We start from the raw sequence: 19,740 nt of genomic DNA, 5'->3' as shown, positions 1-19,740 counted from the left end.
ATGGAAAAAGAGCACTTTTTAGGGATGATCTGCAGAAGGTGTCTTCAGGGAACATGGAGTACATACTCAGGGGAACATAATGCAAGTGTTTTTAGCCCTTGTCACTTCTTATAACTCCCGGAATGAGTCCTCTAAGGTACGACAAGAGGAGTAACAGGGATGGTGACAAATTACTGTGTAACAGATGCCCCCTAAAGCATGAAGTCCGAGAGGTGGAGAGGGGTGAAATGCTTTACCAGAACGCACATAAGAGCACACAAGAGCACATATAGTTACTGCCGCCGAGGAGCTGTATTAAGAGACATGACTGATAGTTCAATTACATGATGTACGTGGCATGGTCGCAGCCATCCATAAGAGAGTACATAAATAATCTGGATCCATAGTATGGACGCAGCCATCTGGTTAGGATCAATGAACTGACTCAAGTATGGTCGTAGCCATCCAGTGAATGAGTCAAGTACCAAGAATCACGCCTGGATTACAACAGACACAATCCAAGGTCTTGCGCTCCATCTCGACCCAAACAAGAGTACAAGTCCAAGCATGTGAATATATGAGCTGAAGTCGAACATGCATGAACATCGCATGATTACCAGTCAATAATGGAAACTGTTAACAGACGCGAGAGGTACCACCAATAATGACAATGGCCCTCAAGGTACTATAGGTACAATCTACAGCGTGTGAATTAATGAGCTGAAGTCGAACACCCGTAGAATCATTCGATTGGAGGCCAATGATGAAAACCTCACGTCGAACACGAAGAACCTGCCATTGAGGCATGCAGGCTCCAAGGCACCGGAAGGGAGTCTCTAGGTCAACTTCCTGGATAATGAGCTGAAGTCGACAGGGAGTGACCTTGATCGAAGGTGGGCCATAATGTTTCCCACATCATCGACACGAGACAGAGAGATAATGTCATGAATCAAGATTGTGCGAACTATCAGAGGGAGGTTGTTTATTTGTAGAGGTCAACTTCTCTTGAACATATCGGCGGCACATTAACAGAATTGGCAGTATTTGACATCAATGTATCAAAGGTCATTATGACGAGGCAATGAGCGAATGAGAGGTCAAATAGGGTACCCAAATCCATGGAAGCAAGTGAAAGATATGAGATGAAATATCCCAACCCTGGACACGAAAGCAAAAAGTGCCATGTTCAAGAGCGACATACTGCCGTTACGGTACTAATTATGGTTCAAAAAAATTTATTTTCCCCCACCATTTCTGGCGAGTACCCCAGTTATTTTTAACAAGCTTGATGGGGATAGCATATGCTTGTGTTGTGAAAATCCGATGTCATTAAGTTTTAACGAGTCTGACAAAGGAAGAACTCGGCGTCTTTTCTTGTTTAGAGAGTTTGAAAAGACAGCAGAAAAGGAAACTCCAGGGATGTCCTTTTTCGTAAAGTTGTGTCTCTCGGGCCCGAAAAAGTATAAAATAATACCCGAAAGAACCGCCCGATCATTACGATCGAGGAGTACTTTTCATGATTAGTAACTTCGACCTGAAAAAGTAAAAAAGCGGTCAAAACCACGTCGTTTCGTAACCACTAACGAGTTTGAAACGACAAAAACCCGTAATCTTTTTATGTTTTAACGGTCGACAAAAAGAACTTAAAACGACCGCCCCTTATCACCATTTAACGAGTCAAGAGGAGCGACTCGACAATCTTTTCCTCTTTAAATGGTCAGAAAAGAGCTGAAAGCGGACCTCCATTTTTATTTTCTTTAACGAGTTAAAAAGGGAAAAATACTCGGCAATCTTTTCATATTTTACGAGTCAGAAAAGAGCGTAAAGGCGACTCGTCCTGAAGGAACGAGTGGTATAAGGGATAGCAACTGGTTCCGGTAATGGTGGTTCCGGTAATTATGGTTCAAAAATTTTTATTTTCCCCCACCATTTCTGGCGAGTACCCCAGTTATTTTTAACAAGCTTGATGGGGATAGCATATGCTTGTGTTGTGACAAAATCCGATGTCATTAAGTTTTAACAAGTCTGACAAAGGAAGAACTCGGTGTCTTTTCTTGTTTAGAGAGTTTGAAAAGACAGCAGAAAAGGAAACTCCAGGGATGTCCTTTTTCGTAAAGTTGTGTCTCTCGGGCCCGAAAAAGTATAAAATAATACCTGAAAGAACCGCCCGATCATTACGATCGAGGAGCACTTTTCATGATTAGTGACTTCGACCTGAAAAAGTAAAAAAGCGGTCAAAACCACGTCATTTCGTAACCACTAACGAGTTTGAAACGACAAAAACCCGGTAATCTTTTTATGTTTTAACGGTCGACAAAAAGAACTTAAAACGACCGCCCCTTATCACCATTTAACGAGTCAAGAGGAGCGACTCGGCAATCTTTTCCTCTTTAAATGGTCAGAAAAGAGCTGAAAGCGGACCTCCATTTTTTTTTCTTTAACGAGTTAAAAAGGGAAAAATACTCGGCAATCTTTTCATATTTTACGAGTCAGAAAAGAGCGTAAAGGCAACTCGTCCTGAAGGAACGAGTGGTATAAGGGATAGCAACTAGTTCTGGTAATGGTGGAACTTTACTTGAAACACGTAAAGGTTAAGAGGCTGGCTAACAAGACCACTCATCGCTGCGGTTCCTCAGGAAAGGAGAAACAACCAAGTGAAAGCATATGATTGGCAAAAAAGATGGTAGCGATGGAATGAAACAACCAGGGCTCATCTAGCAGAATTTTAGCGGATAAAAGGCAATCACGGGATGTAAATGGGTTCATTTTTACACAAGCTTGAACCATGGAGAACTTTGCTTGTTAAAAAAAATTTTGTTGCATGCCCCCAGCATGATTATACCAATCGAGGTACATGCCCCCCAAGCTTCATGGCATTCACGGAGTGGATGGAATGAAGGTTTACTTGGAAAGACTCGATTGGAGGATTCCCCCGGGCTTCAGTCACGCACCCGGGTGAGCTGCCGTCATCAGAATGACGGGGTGGGTGCTGGGGCATTTCCTGTGGAAATAAGACCATTTAGGAATGGCAAATGGCTATATGTGAAGTGTGAACCGGGGAATGAAAGTTGGTCTATGACTTTGATCGTTCTTCCTTCATGCGGAAAACACATCACTTTGAAGAGTGAGGACACAATAGCACGTATCCGATAAATATAGTCTCGTCCAAGGAGTAAATTGTAATCTAACGGACCTTGGACTACCATGAGACCCATTTGGATAGTCTTCCCTTCTAACGTGATAGGCACATTGGGAAGAATTCCTAAAGGTCGAGTGATTTCTCGATGGAAACCTACAAGGCTTCTCATCTCAGGCAGAAGCAGTGAGGAACCAAGTGCTTCCCAAGCTGTTGAAGAAAGGATACTCACAGGAGATCCTTCATCAATAATTGTACCAGCCATAACCATGCGATAGACTTGAACTATAATTCGAAATGGTATGGAGGCTGGTAACCGAGGATTGACTAGGTGATCCCAATTAAAGGAAATAACTAGGTTGCTCGGAGGTGGGATTGGATAGACAGCCGGATATGCCTCTAATGGACTTTCTTCCTGTTGTGAAGAAATGAGAGGGATGCTCACTTGATCATTAACGTCTATGTCAATGAATAGAATTTGGACGGTGGGTTTGTCATTCTTGGCAGTGATAACATCATCTGAGGAGGTAACTTCTGAAGGCGAAACCGGGTCACTTGTAATCCGGACCGTTTGACTGTTGTCTGGTTTGGATTCAGATGTAGGATCATCTAGGGGTGGAAGTTTTGAAAGCAAAACCGGGTCACTTGTAAGCCGGACCTTTTGACTTTCGTCTGGTTTAGATTCAGATGTAAGAGCAGCTAAAGATGGAACTTCTGTAGGCAAAACTGGGTCACTTGTAAGCTGGACCTTTTGAAAGACCGGGTTACTTGTAAGCTTGAACTGTGGACTTTCGATTGGTTTGGACTCAGGGGGTTCATCTTTGATGATCAAGTGGTGCGTAGATGATGAATATAAATCACTTGTTCCGACCAGGGACTGGTCTGGAGCAGGCGGAGCACAGGTAGGTTCAGGAAGAGAAAGCTGCACCAAAGAGGAATCATGTTTGATCACTTGGTTAGTGGAGAGACGCTCTGCAGGTGTAACAAGACGCTGATATCCAGCGGGTAGTTGGGGTAAGGAATCCGATAGACTTGCCAAAAGACGGGAAGCTTCATCCATCAGTGGACAAAGGCGAAGGAGATGATTACCTTCACAAAGTCAACAAGGGAAATGAACCTTCCCTTTTCTGTTACCAACTAGTAAGGTATCGTCAATTTGCGACGGCAAGGGGCGAGTCGGGTCACAAGACCATATATCTAGGATCCTGGGAATGCCAGGACAATTAGAAAGAAAATGGTCCCCTTTGCATAATCGACAAGGAGACCGGAGCTTCCGCGGAGGAGCAGAAGGTGGTTCCACTTCTGATAGCTTCGTGGTAGATACGACCTTTCCCTTAGGAGACTTCTTCTTTTTGGTCTTCTTCTTCTTCTTCTTAGCCACCTGGTTAGTGAAATCCAAGGTTTCACCAGGCGAAGTAGAAGATGAGGACGCAGCAATAGGCGAAGAAGGGAAGGGGTCCACCTTAGAATCAACATGGTGTTGTTCGGGTGGAGGAGGTGGTGGTGGGACAGGATTCATCACACTTGAGACCACCGAGTTTGAAAACAACCATACAGGTAAACCAATGGTCAACCCAGGCAAAGACAATGTTGCGATATACTGAACACCAACATTTCCAACAGAAGGAAATGGGCGAGGGTACCCATCAGGAGGAACACCTTGGCCGGTGGGCACCGGAAAGGCTGCCATTGACCGAGAATCAACCCTACTCAAGCTAACGCACGCAAAATCTAATTGGGTAATGTTATCGTGGCCAATAATTTTTAAGACACTGAACTTAACCTTTTCATTTTTTAAGAGTCGAGGAAAGGGTAAAAGATGACTCTAGTCTCCTTCGAATATTTAATGAGCACGAAGTGACAAGACGCTCATAGGCACCTTTTCGTTTAGGGAGTCCGAAAAGGATCAAAAGTGACTGCTCTGGAATTCTAGGTAGAGGGTGTGCCAAACTTTTCGCAAAACCACATAATACTTTTTAGGGTACGGGTGGTCGATCTTCGTGAATGCTGTGTTCACTGCATTACGAATCGTAGGGCGGCTGACACGGCTTCCTATGGATAAAGGCTTTATTCCTATAGGGGTCTCCCAATATATACTCGACGGTACGTGGGAGCACAGTTCGTATTGGTAGCTACCGTTTCACCGTGGAGGAATCACCCAACCACTCGACGATAAACTACCAGGTTTAACAACGCCGGAACACGTCTCTAACCTAGACCTCTAGAGTGTTTGCGTTATGTTCCAATGCGTTGTTATGTTCATTGAGTTCATTTTAAAGTTTATCTTTGATTATGTTTCAATTTTTTGGTCCTACCGTATGTGATATCTCGAAAACTTCTTACATGCAAACTATATGCCGAAATTAAATCATTTGATTCGATGAATTCTATCTACAAGAGGGTTGAGATCTTTTTCACAAACGAAATGATCACTTCAACAAAGAACAAAGATCCTAATGCAGCTAATAACAAGAAACAAAATTTTGTCTTTTTCTTTTTCAATAGCAACAAATAACAATAAATGCTAACTACTATAATGCAAGAGATTTTTTGTTTTTCTTTCCTTTAAGATGGCATGATGCATGTAAACAAATTCTAAGAGATATGCACAATCCAAGTTCAGTCAATGAAATAGAACCAATTCTAAAACATAAAATGAACCATGCAAGCAAGGAAAAACACAAAAACTAGTGAACTTCAAAGAGGCTAGAAGTGAAGTATTCAGAGTATAGAAGATCAAGCTTTAACAAAGCACTGGATAGGTGTAGAACAATCAACAAGCTGACTGGATGATCAAGAGACCGAAATTTCCCACAGAAGGCTAGACATGAAAAGTCACTGGAAATAAGCAAACAGCTAAGGGATACAGGCTAAAACCAGTCAAGCAGAGGTTCAACACAGTTCCAGAGGCTGAAAGAGATATATAAAGAGACTGAATGAGCTTTCCACCCACACACAGGCAAAATTTACAGAGCTGGCGCGACTTTCAGCCTGCAACTTGCGCTACCACAGAATTGGCGCGAGTTGCTTTTGAGCAACGTGCGCCAACTGGCGCGACTGTCAGAGAAATAACCGCGCCAATTAAGCTTTCCAACTAAAAAGATAAATGATACGACCTCAGGTCGGGTTGACAGTGCTCAGATGGGTCAAACAGTAAAGAATCAACTCAAAACTGACTCAGGAAGCTCATGCACTCAAGCAAGCAGAAGAAAATTAACATGCAAGACAGAAATCAAAGAGTTACTCCCCAGCGGAGTCGCCAATTTGTTGGTAAGGTAAATCCCCTCTGCGGAGAGAGGCGATCCCACTAGCCTATCACAGAACTAGCCACAAACAAACCACGCTGCTACGCAAGTTCCTAGTTATGCATCAAAGGTGAATCAAGAAGACTAACCTGGAGTCCAACGCTATGATTGAAGCAGAGTTGATATCCTCGATCCCTCGCTCCAACAGATCATAACGAATACCTGCACATGCAAAGGAAGAGACATATACCAACATAAAAACTACCAAGGCACAACTATATTTCAGTCAGAAAGGAAATAAATCAACATATCACCATGATAGATAATGAGATTGGAACTATAATAGCAGTCGCTCATCAATTAATAAACAGGAAAAGTTACAACCATTGTTCTGACGTCGACCCTTCTCCTGGCTGGGTGAGTAACTATATGTGTCTTGACATACATCTCCTCTCCGGCAGCATAACCTCTCTAGCACTCATTATCATTCTCTCCATGACCAATAATCATCACTACTATAACTCAATTACCAAATCACTAGCATAACACTAACACCAACACTCTCGCCCTTTAGCTTGTCCAATGCATAATGAAAAGCTTATATAGATGGAGAAGGGAGGAGGATGCGATGAACCGGGACACCTTTCGCGGATTTAGCAAAAGCCATAAAGATGGATAAAGCTCGACAAAAGACTGATTTTCTATCCTCAGAAAAGCTCCATGTAATGAAGGAAACAACAGTTAGACGTGCATTAAGGCAAAAAGCATGACTAAATTTGGTTGGCGCGACCGTTGCTCTGAGACAGAGCGCCAATGGTCGCGCCCCCTTTTGAGGATCTCCATCATTGGCGCGGGTGGGATACTGTGGACTTGCGCCAATGGAAAAAGAGCACTTTTTAGGGATGATCTGCAGAAGGTGTCTTCAGGGAACATGGAGTACATACTCAGGGGAACATAATGCAAGTGTTTTTAGCCCTTGTCACTTCTTATAACTCCCGGAATGAGTCCTCTAAGGTACGACAAGAGGAGTAACAGGGATGGTGACAAATTATTGTGTAACAAATACAATTGATCTTTTGTGGAAAAATAGGAAATGTAGACAGCTGCAATGGGGAAGGTGGCTCTGTTTTGGTGGATTCGGTTGATGAATCAGCCTCAAAACTGTGTTGCGCTGATGTGCTAGATGTCGTGCTTGCTATTGTTCTAGCTGTTGTTTTTACTGCATCCGAATTACCCTTTAATCCAGTAAATCACAAATTTCTTCCCACATTTTTTCATCTAGTATGGTTAATTTAATTACCCTCCAGTAAATCTCATCAACCTCAGTATATTTTGCAAAATTTGGCTTCACTGTAAAAACATGTTTTAGCTCATTCTACATGTAGAAGTCATTTTCCATGGTTTATAAAAATACTCGGACTATCATACTACATTTTATGCCACTGAACTTGACATTTCTTCTGGCCATTTCCTTCATCTTCATAACATAATCTTCTTAAGTGATCAATTTATCATTTATCACATATACGCAAGGTAATCCTTTTTGGATTAATGTTTCAATTCTGTTGCAAAACCTGTTCTCTCCTAGCTCTAGTGTTTCACATCATTCCTCCAATTGATCAATAATGTTCCTTTTAGTAAAAAAATTCTTGACTTCCAAAATAGTGGCAGTCCTGTCACTAATTCCTAATTCTTCAAGCTCATATTTGTTCTTTGAATTCAAGAATTTGATCATGTTGGAGGCTTTTGTGGGCATATCTTCCAACTCCTCCCTTACGTGAACAATGCTTTATGTGACCTTTTCTATCAATTCTTTCTGTTCAAAAATGATTTGGATAGATGGCCAAATCTCATTCATAGAGTCCAGAATACCTATCCAAATTGTTTCCTTGGCTTGGGCCAAGGTCTGACCAATTGATATATCCCTTTCTACCTTATACAATCTCTCTGGTTTCTACACTTCAGTAAGACGAGAAGCTTCAGCTCTGGCTTTCTTATATTCTAGATCTTTCAGCTTCCCATGCAATGCCTTGATATCTTATGACTAGATTGACATGTTCTCCAGTGTCTTTGTCACCTGTTCAACACTTGCAGTATTAGTGGAAGAAGTAGTTGCAATGGATGTTCCTGTTTCTTGGACCTGAGTGATGGGTATGGAATCCAAGGGGACTATGGCCATCTTATCACTATGTTCTTTCTCTTTTATCATCTTTTCCATTTCTGCCTCCATCTACCTAAGATATTTATTCTACTCTATAATCAACTTCATCATGTCAGCTTTCTGTGTTTCATTCTCTTTAATGTCTTTGGTTAGGGCATCCTCTGTGGCTGGTGATTTTAGATGCTTTCTCAATGCTGCAGTATCCATATTTTTATTCTTGATGATCTACTGTGCAACATTTATATCTTTAGGATCATATCCTATCTTGATTACCAAATCTTCCAAAGATTTGATCCTATTATCCTTTGCTAAGGAGGATACCTTTCCATTTTCAACCGAGACTAAACGTTGGCGAATGAAACCTAAAACTTAGACAATGACATAGCAATATTAGTTAATGCAGAAGAAATCATCTCACTAGTGTGCTTATGCATCTCCATTTGATCAATGGGATCGAATTTAGGCCTCAAGAAAGGCCATCTGCATCTTTTTGTGCTCTGTGTCAAAAACTGCTAACAATCTGCTCTATGAGCTAGAGGTCTGCTTCCAAAACTGATTGTAGGTATTGTTCTTAAGAATCTAATTCTTAAGTTTAATCTCTCTGTATCTATAGAAAATAGTCTTCTCATTCTCTCCTTAGACATTCAGTGAATCCAACCTTGTTTCCTTCTAACCTTGTGATGTTGAAGTTTCAATAGGAGATGTAACAAATTTGCTACTTGTAGGTGGTGAATCTGTAATTATAATGGCATCATGATCTTTTGTCTCCTTTTCAACATCTGTCCTAGGAGTCACTTTTTCCCTTTTCCTGTAGCTGATCCTCAATTCTTTGGCATCACTACCTGTTATTGATGATTATGCCTCCTCTCTTTATCTTTTACTCATTTCTCTTGAGGAGTAGGAGTTTATAAACTCGAAGTAGAAAATAGTTGTTCTTCAGCTTCCTGCAAAGTATTCTATGTCAATTCCAACTGATTTTCATACCTTTCTATCTCAGGCCTTGAGGTATGGATGTATGGAGTAGTTTTGTTTTCTACTCTTAACATGAAAATGCTACCCAAAGGGTCCTAAGACCATGTAAAACTCAAGCTGAATTTCATCTCTTTAAGAAGTTTTCCTGCTTCTTCTCTTGTTGTCCTTGTATTGCATATGAATGGGCCCATCTATTTCTTTATGTGAAACTATGACTTCTTCTTTTCCACCACAAAATGAATGTCATCAGAATTTAACATTTTTCTGATGTATTCGAGGGAAAAAAATCCTCATGGTGAGGTATTTAGGGAGTTTGTATGGTGCCAATTAACATCCACAAGCTCTGATTTTTGTGTAGTTTTGGTATAAATACCAATCTCCAGTCTTGGCCTAATCTATTAGATGTAAAATTATTTTGATATCTTCAATGATTGTGGGTTGTATTGAGTTGTTTATGATGTTCATAGTTGGGTGAACAAACTCTCCAATAAATTGTTCGTATGAGAATTCTTGTTTCTTATTCATGACCAATGAAGTCAAAAAAATCACAGGTTGCTAGTTTCCTTCATCATCTAACTTCTGTATAGAAAAACCAAACATGTCTGCATGATAATAAAGGAACATGTAGATTCAAATGGAAGTGTAATTAAAACTGGTTCTGTTGGAAATTTTAGAAACTGTTCATGAATGTTATCAGCCAAGAATTGACTGAAATTGAATAAAATGGATGGTTTATTGTTTGTGGAAAATATGGAAAGGAAACCTAGAATGGGCGCATCTACCCACTGATCATAATAATAACCCAAAATTTATGAAATTATGGATATAATTTGTTTAACTTTATCAAGGAAGATAGAGGAAGGGTATGGATGGTTCTTCATGGGTAATTTGGCATTTTTAGGCAAGAAGATCTCAAAATTTTTGGCTCTTGTAGTGAAATCAAGCTTCTGATAAAGTTGAGTGAGGGTTTCTAAGGAGAAAGGGGCATCATTTTCCACAGGGGGAGCCAACGTCATCTAGGTTATGGATTGGGTAGTAATTGTAAACAGGACGTCACCAAGTGGGGCCATAATAGCTCATTGGCCAGGGATATAACATACTTGACATTTTTTGGTGAATTCAAGGGCTTGAAAGGTCAGAGGGAAGATATAATGAGGAATATTGGACTCCCAAAGTCCAATTTCATCGATTTTGGCTGCATTCTTGTCTTCCAGCCAAAAGTATAGCTCTAAAAACTCACAGTCACACTAGGTTTCACTAATCCTTGTCGGATGAAATGAATGTGATCTAGATCTATGGAGGGAGGGATCAATGGATTGATAGGTTTAGCATGGGTTTTTCTCTTTGTAGGAATGATTAGATCAGTGAAGAGTAATAGTAAGTGATAGGATAACTTACTCGGAATAGTTTGAAGCAATGAGTTGTCAAGGAAGGATACAGAGGGTTGTCAATTCTGATCTAGTCTAGTTGCAGCACTTCCTTGAAAATTATTTCTTATAGAATCTGTGAATTACGGAGAATGAGTAGTGAAAGGGTGAAATGTGATGGTTCGAAAGCTTTTAAACAACAATGGGAAGTTCCATTGGAGGTGGCATAGGACCGCTAAGTTTGAATAGTTACCAGGGAAGGGGAATTGAATGTTGAACGATTATTTTTACCAGGAGAGAAATTAATTGGGAAATGACTATGCAACGTGGCGAGAGATGAGTGGGGGAGGTGATAAAGTAGGGCCATGATAAGTGGATGAGGGGAAGGAAGTTTCAGAGGGGGTAGAGGGTGGTAAGCAGTATCGACCGGAGGTGGTGCGCAAAATTATGAGAAGGCGTGACGCTAAGATGGGCCCATCGGGGGAAAACTGCCTTTTCATACCCGCCCCTGGTGGTAAAGGCAGAATGGAGGGGGCGTGAAAGCGAATGAGGGCCATCGATCATAAGGGACAAATGATCTCGATGCACTGAAAACAATGTCCATTAACCGTATATGACAAAAGAACTTTGTCCATATGCACCTTTATTTCTTAGTTTTTAATTGTCTAGCTCCTCGTCTTTCTTGGCGAGATTGATGTTGTAGCTTTCTTTTTTTTTTATCTACGGTCTTCCAACTTCCTTTACCTTGCATCTCCTTGATCTCTTCTGGTTCTTGGGACATTGGTGTCTTAGCTTCACGATCTATTGTGTTCGTCCTTTTGAAGATAGTCGGAGAAGAAGTTTAGTCTAGGAGATCTACTTTGTTGTTAAATGAAGATTTATTTTGTGTGATATTTGAATCCTCATAATTTTTTATGCTTGAGGGGTTGTCGAGCTCACTTTTTGTTGTTGGGTGGGGCTTTCTCCATGCTTGTCTTGAGATTTGTTTCTTTCTTGCCTGATTTCTTGTGATTCAAAGTTTTCTCTAGAGTATTTTCTTTGATGACAGTGTAGTGTTCTTTTTGTGCTCCCTGCCACCATGTAGATCTGTGGTGGTTTTTTCTAGCAGAATTTTTCTGGGAGGCTTTTGGGAAATTTTTGGCTAGATGGCATGTCTCAAAGTAGGATTGACATCTGAAGAGGACACTATCATAATCGAGTTTCTGGTTCCACACATAGTATTTACTTGTTAGGTTTATTTTAGTTGGGAATCCGTCGCTAAACTCCATTTCCACACAAATGCGTGCATAGGTGGTTCTGGCATATTCCTCTGTTTCTGGGCCCCTGCAGTAAAATATCCCAATTCCATTTCCAATGGCTTTTAGTGACGAGAGATTCCAGAGATGCAAGGGTAGGCTTGGCAATCTCGCCCAAACTGGTGTTGAGGTTATGACTGTTTTTGAGGGATCCAATGATGCGTTCCATGGCTTCAGGAATAGGCCTGAGTTTTCCCAAAACCAAGGGCTGGAATCTAGAATACATTGTCTGCTTTCATTGATTTAAAATCTACTATATATATATATATATATATACCTTCTTGAATTAGATTTGATAGAAACTAATAACCTTAATTATTGTGAATGTAGGTCAACCAGACAAAGTAATCCTGGTCAAATATTTGTGCTTCCTTGATCAGAGAGAAAGTATGCTATATAAATAAGAATTTAACAAGTTACTTCAATAGCAAGGGGCTACTGAGTAATAAAATAAAAAAACATTATGCATGAGGCATATTTCAACCCATTTTGAAGGCCAAGAAACACTGAGGACAATGTTTCGCTCAAGGGGGAATATGTAACACCTCAGTGAAAAATTAAAAATTTGATTTAATTTTACTATAAAGATGTGGTAAATAATGTGCTATATAGAAATCCTAAGTGAGAAACTTCAATATTTTAATTTTATATAAAAAGAAATGTATAACAAATCTTGGAATTCAAGGGAAAAGACCATAAATGAAATTTTTTAGTCTCCAAACAATTGAGTAAGTTACTTAACCCTTCCTAGAGATAAAACATCTCGGTAGGGACCAGAAGCTGAAGAAAAAAGGAGAGAGAGAGACCAGGGGCATTTAAAAGGAGGAAGGAAAGAAAAATTGAGAACGTTGGGCAGGACACTATCGAGGTGAAGTGGGACACTGCTGGAAGGGTTTTCTTAAGCTAGACTGAGAGCTAGTTGAAGCCCTAGAGTTTTTAAGTTCTTGGCTAAACTAGGTAGTCTTGAGGCCCATGAACAAAGCATTGATTACTAACTGTCTTGGAATTTAAAAGGCTTGGGAGAAGAGTTGGATGTAATTTATAACCTCATTAGTTGGGATGAGTAGTCTTCTTCCTAGTTGAATTCCCTAGTTGTCTAAATGGAATTAGATAAGTACATTATTGATTTCAAAATATATATTTGTTATGTATATAATTAAATTTTAATGAAAGTTTAATGGTTATATGTTGACGAGATCTTTTCAGAAATAAAGTGATTATGGTGATAGTCAAATTGTAGTTACGTTCAGTGCAAAATGGGGAAATTTTAATATGTTTGTAAATAAATAAAGATAGGTATGAGGAAAGAACTAAAAGGGCTTATCAATAAATCAAAATGGGAGTAATTGTTATAAATAAACCCTTCCAAAATGTGACTAATTATGTAGTCGGTAAAGAACAAATGGTTGTGGTAGGTAATGGTCGAAGGTGAAAAAACCAATGTAGGAAAACAACTAAGTGATTGATTTGGTCATTAACACACAATTAATTATACTTTTAAAAGATAGAAGTTACTTGATTCAACAGAAAATGAATCAGAATAGATAATCATCAGTAAATTCAACCCCATGTGTATGAAAGAAGAACTGAAAAATAGACACTTAGGACCTGGTTTAGCTCTGAGGCCAAGGCATTCCAACATCCTCATAGGAAGTCCCATGTATGAGACTTGTATTGTGACAAATGGAGATTTTTTTCCCGAAATTAACAAATGCAAGTTCATACCTACGATTATATGGAGAAAAAGAAAATAGAAAAATTATTTTATGGAACTACGTGCTTCGTTGAAACAACATGATTAATAATCATTTGATAAGGGAAGCTAAGAAGGAATTATGAAAAGTAATAAATCTTATGCACATATACTTTTTCCATATAAACAATAGAATGGAAATGAAGTTCCTTTCGTCATAAATGAACCAGAAATTTTAACAATACATGAGAACCTCTTGGCAATAATTTTGGGTATCGAATAGCCTTAATAAAAAAATTTACACATAAATATTTAAGTTTACATTACAAAGGATACTATATAACTCTCAGGAACATTTTAGCAGACATGGTCTTGTCCCGAGGAGGGGTAGGCCTTATAGCCATATCGAATCAAGCAATAAAAACGAGTATTTCTTTCAACCATCATAAAATATGAGCCAATCAACATAGAAACAAAACCTTTGTTATCAAATATAAAGATATGTTTAGGGAAAACCCTGATAAACTAACCAACTATGGGAGTTAGAAGAAAAGTAAGTCCAAATGTTGCAAGCCAAAGAACACCGTACCTTGAAATATGGATTTCATGAAAATTATTAGTTAGGAAACTTAACTAGGGGAAGTTGGAAAACTACTAGAGGAAAAGGAAAAGATTGTAAAATTGAACCTACCTTCAAGAAAAACTCCTTCAACACCTCCACGTGTGAGTGATCACCCTAACAAGAATGGGCACATGAGTAGAAGAAGTAGTGGTATTATAAAACCAAGTTCAAACCTTACCTTCAAAACCATCTAGCAACAAATCTTGTATTACGAGTCGACACTGATGACTTCGAAAGGCTCTAAAATTATACAGGTTGGAAGAGGATTTCTCACTTCTATTATGGTAGGGTGTGAGACCCAACTTGATCGAGCTCTAGCCCAACATAACTTGCTAAAAGAGGGAAAGATTCACACTAAATAGAATTCCAAAGATACCTATCAGTGAAGAGAGACAAAAATGTCAGGCAAATTCATTCAAGTTCTATTGGAATAAAGTAACTAAAATGATGAGCAGTCAGGAAAGGGGATTACCTGTATGATGGATACTCTTTGTGATGAATTCCCTAGTACTCCTAGAATGAAAACCCATATTTTAAGTGATTAAATAAATTACACCAAAGAAAAGAAAATCATTTAGATAACCCTAACTAGAAATTACCTGGAAATCCTCAATAATAACATAGCTATGTATGTGACCTCAGAGCCATGGCAAGGGTTCGAGTAAACCTCAAAATATGAGATCAAACTCCAATTACCTCAGCAAGAAGGAGAAGACTAATAATTAACTCGACACAAAAAACCAAAAATAATTAAGTGATGATAACAATGCCTTACATCTGATCGGACAAAATTTATGTAATATTTCAGTTGTGGATCTTACCTGATGGAATACTGGATTTGGAATAGACAACCCATAGGTTCCATAACAAGTTGTTCCTTACATAGTTGTAGATCCATTCTCAACACAGAAAATTGAACGAATGACCTCCTTGTGACGCCAGGATGGGAGGGTGGTTACGCTCTAACGTCCTACTCCATCCTTAGTAGTTGATCAAAATGCTAATGAACAATAACTGTGGAGGCTAGGTGGAAAAAAATTGTAAAAGCATCAAGATTGTTCGGAACCTCAATATGTTCAGAACCTTATAACATAACTTAAAAACTATGCTTAAGTGATAGGTCTATGTAATAAAAAACCATACTATAGCTCTGTAATAGCTCCATACCATAGCTCCATCATCTAGTTGAAGTATTTACCTTTAATTAAACAACATCCTTAGACTAAGAGGGGGAAAAAAAGAACTATACTCTTATTTTAACTTAAAACAAGAGCATTATAATTAAAAATGATTCCAATAGTTAACGAGATGATAAAGAGAAATATTATGTTGCCAAAGTTTAAAAAAATGTTGTATAGGGTTACTCGAACCCTTGCCATGGTTCTGAGGTCACATACATAGCTATGTTATTATTGAGGATTTCCAAGAAATTTCTAGTTAGGGTTATCTAAATGATTTTCTTTTCTTTGGTGTAATTTATTTAATCACTTCAAAGATGTGTTTTCATTCTAGGATTACTATGGAAGTTATCACAAAGAGTATCCATCATGTAGTTAATCCCTTTTCTCAACTACTCATCATTCTAGTTACTTTATTCCATTAAAACTTGAATGAATTTGCTTGACATTTCTGTCTCGCTTCCTTGACATGTATCTTTTGGAATTCTATTTAGTGTGAATATTTCCCTCTTTTAGTAGGTTATGTTGGGCTAGGGTTCAACCAAGTTGGTTCTCACACCCTACCATAATACAAGGGAGAAATCCTCTTCCAACCTGTATAATTTTAGAGCCTTTCAGAGTCATCATTGTCGACTTGGAATGCTAGGTTTCTTACTAGATGGTTTTGAAGGTAAGCTTTGACCTTGGTTTTATAATACCACTACTTCTTCTACTCATGTGCCCATTCTGATGAGGATGATCACTCATAAGTGGAGGTGTTCAAGGAATTTTTCTTGAAGGTAGGTTCAATGTTACAATCTTTCTCTTTTCCTCTAGTAATTTTCCAACTTCCCCTAGTTAAGTTTCCTAACTAATAATTTTCATGAAATCCATATTGAAGGGTACGATGTTCTTTCCCTTGCAACAATTGGACCTATTTTTCTTCTTACTCCCATAGTTGGTTAGTTTATCAGGGTTTTCCCTAAACATATCTTTATATTTGATAACAAAGGTTTTGTTGCTATGTTGATTGGCTCGTATTTTCTGCTGGTTGTAAGAAATACTCGTTTTTATTGCTTGATTCGATATGGCTATAAGGCCTACCCCTCCTCAAGACAAGACCATGTCTAATAAAATGTTCTGAGAGTTATATAGTATTCTTTGTAATCTAAACTTAAATACTTTTGTGTAAATTTTGTTATTAAGGGTATTCAATACCAAGAATTATTGCCAAGTTCTCATGTATTCTTAAATTTTTCGATTCATTTATGGTGAAAGGAACTTCATTTCCATTCTATTGTTTATATGGAAAAATTATATGTGCATAAGATTTCTAGTACCTTATTAGCTTCCTTTATCAAATGATTACTAATCATGTTGTTTTGACGAAACACGTAGTTCCATAAAATAATTTTTCTATTTTCTTTTCTCCTTATAATCATAGGTATGAACATGCATTTGTTAATTTCTAGAAAACAAATCCATTTTTCAGAAATACAAGTCTCATACATGGGACTTCCTATGAGGATGTTGGAATGCCTTGGCCTAAGAGCTAAACAGGTCTTAAGTGTCTATTTTCTAGTTCTTCTTTCATACACATGGGGTTGAATTTACTGATGATTATCTATTCTGATTTGTTTGCTAATGAAACAAGTAACTTCTATCTTTTACAAGTATAATTAATTGTGTGTCAATGACCAAATCAATCACTTAGTTGTTTTCCTACATTGGTTTGTTCACCTTCGACCATTACCTACCACAACCATTTGTTCTTTACCAACTACATACTTAGTCACATTTTGGAAGAGTTTATTTATAACAACTACTCCCATTTTGATTTATTGATAAGCCCTTTCAGTTATTTCCTCTTACCTATCTTTATTTATTTACAAACATATTAAAATTTCCCCATTTTGCACTGAATGCAACTACAATCTGACTATCACCATAATCACTTTATTTTTGAAAAGATATTGTCAACATATAACCATTAAACTTTCATTAAAATTTAATTATATACATAACAAATACAGATTCCAAAATCAGTAATGTACTTATCTAATTCCATTTAGACAACTAGGGAATTCAACTGGGAAGAAGACTCCCCATCCCAACTAATGAGGTTATAAATTACATCCAACTCTCCTCCCAAGCCTTTTAATTCCAAGACAGTTACTAATCAATGCTTTGTTCATGGGCCTCAAGACTACCTAGCTCAACCAAGAACTTAAAAACTTTAGGGCTTCGACTAGCTCTCAATCCACCTTAAGAAAACCCTTCCAGCAGTGTCCCACTTCACCTCGACAATGTCCTATACAAGGTTCTCAATTTTGCTTTCCTTCCTCCTTTTAGATGCCTCTGCTCTCTCTCTCTCTCTCTCTCTCTCTCTCTCTCTCTATCTCTATCTCTCTCTCTCCATTTTTTCTTTGGCTTTTGGTCCCTACCGAGATGTTTTATCTCTAGGGAAGGATTAAGTAACTTACTCAATTGTCTGGAAACTAAAAATTTTCATTTAGGGTCTTTTCCCTTGAATTCCAAGATTTGTCATACTTTTCTTTTTATATAAAATTAAAATAAATTAAAATATTGAAGTTTCTCACTTAGGATTTCTATATAGTGCATTATTTACCACATCTTTATAGTAAAATTAAATTAAATTTTTTAATTTTCACCGAGGTGTTACATATTCCCCCTTGAGCGAAAACATTATCCTCAGTGTTTCTTGGCCTTCAAAATGGGTTGAAATATGCCTCATGCATAATTTTTCTATTTTCATTTCTTAGTAGCCTCTTGCCACTAAGGTAACCTGGTTAAATTCTTATTTATGTAGCATACTTTCTCTTGATCGAGGAAGCACAAAGATTTGACCAGGATTACTTTTTCTAGTTGACCTACATTCACAATAATTAAGGTTATTATTTTCTATCAAATCTCATTCAAGAAGGTATATATATATATATATTATATATATATATATATATATATATATATATATTATATATAATATATATATTATATCTATATATATATATATATATATATATATTATATATATATATATATATTGTTTCAACCTTCATTACAAAACTTATCAACTATTAGTTACATACCCATAAAGGGCTATCAACATGTATCACAACCCACAAGGGTAGTACTTGCGCTTCAATAAAAGTTAGTAGCATTATCATAAGTTTCTCATTGTAATTTTTTTTTATCAAATGGCCTTGCCAATTAACAAGGACCCCACAAGTGGTTCCACTATATCTTTTAGACTTTGGAAAACACTAGTTCCTTCTAAACTATTTCCTTTAGAAATAATATTATCTTCATAATGTTGGCATTATGATACATATGTTGTACTTGATGGAAACCCACTCATCTCAGATAATAAATTATAGTGTAGAGAAAAGTTCACACACTTTTATGCAGAGAAAAGTTTATTTTGTGTAGAGAAAAGTTCACGCACTTTTATGCAGAGAAAAGTTTATTTCATGTAGAGACAAAGTTCACGCACTTTCATGCAAGGAAAAGCGCGTATATGTTGGAGAACTTACCTTTGGTCCATGGTAGTTAGTCCTTGGTATTTGAACCTATGAGGAAAAGTGCGTATATGTTGGAGAACTTACCTTTGGTCCATGGTGGTTAGTCCTTGGTATTATTTGAGCCCATGTTTTTGGGCCCCTTGTATTGGTTATCTATGGTATTGATCCATGATTTTAGGAAGAAGCTTGCCTATATAAAGCAAAGAAGATCACTTGGCTAATTCATCCTTGCAATTGAATATCTTAAGATCTGAAATATTGGGTTATTATTTTGAAAGTTTGATCTATGAAAGTGAAGTTGAAAGTGAATCTGTGAAGGGTGATCTCTCGAGCGCTGGAGCTGCAGAAGTGTGGAGGCGCCACAGAAGTCGCAGTGCGGAGGTGCCATAGAAGGCGCAGTGCGGAGACGCCACAGAGGTGCCACAGAAGGCGCAGTGCGGAGGCACACAGAAGACGTGCGGAGGCGCCACAAAGGCGCAGTGCAGAGGCGCCACAGAAGGCGCAGAGCGGAGGCGCCACAGAAGGCGCAGTGCAGAGGCGCCACAGAAGGCGCAGTGCGGAGAGCCACAGA

Source organism: Pinus tabuliformis, chromosome X, assembly GCF_031772625.1.
Source record: "Pinus tabuliformis cultivar Carrire ecotype Pingquan chromosome X, CPIR1, whole genome shotgun sequence".
In the NCBI taxonomy this organism is placed as follows: Eukaryota; Viridiplantae; Streptophyta; class Pinopsida; order Pinales; family Pinaceae; genus Pinus; species Pinus tabuliformis.
Note: the sequence above shows the minus strand (reverse complement) of the source record.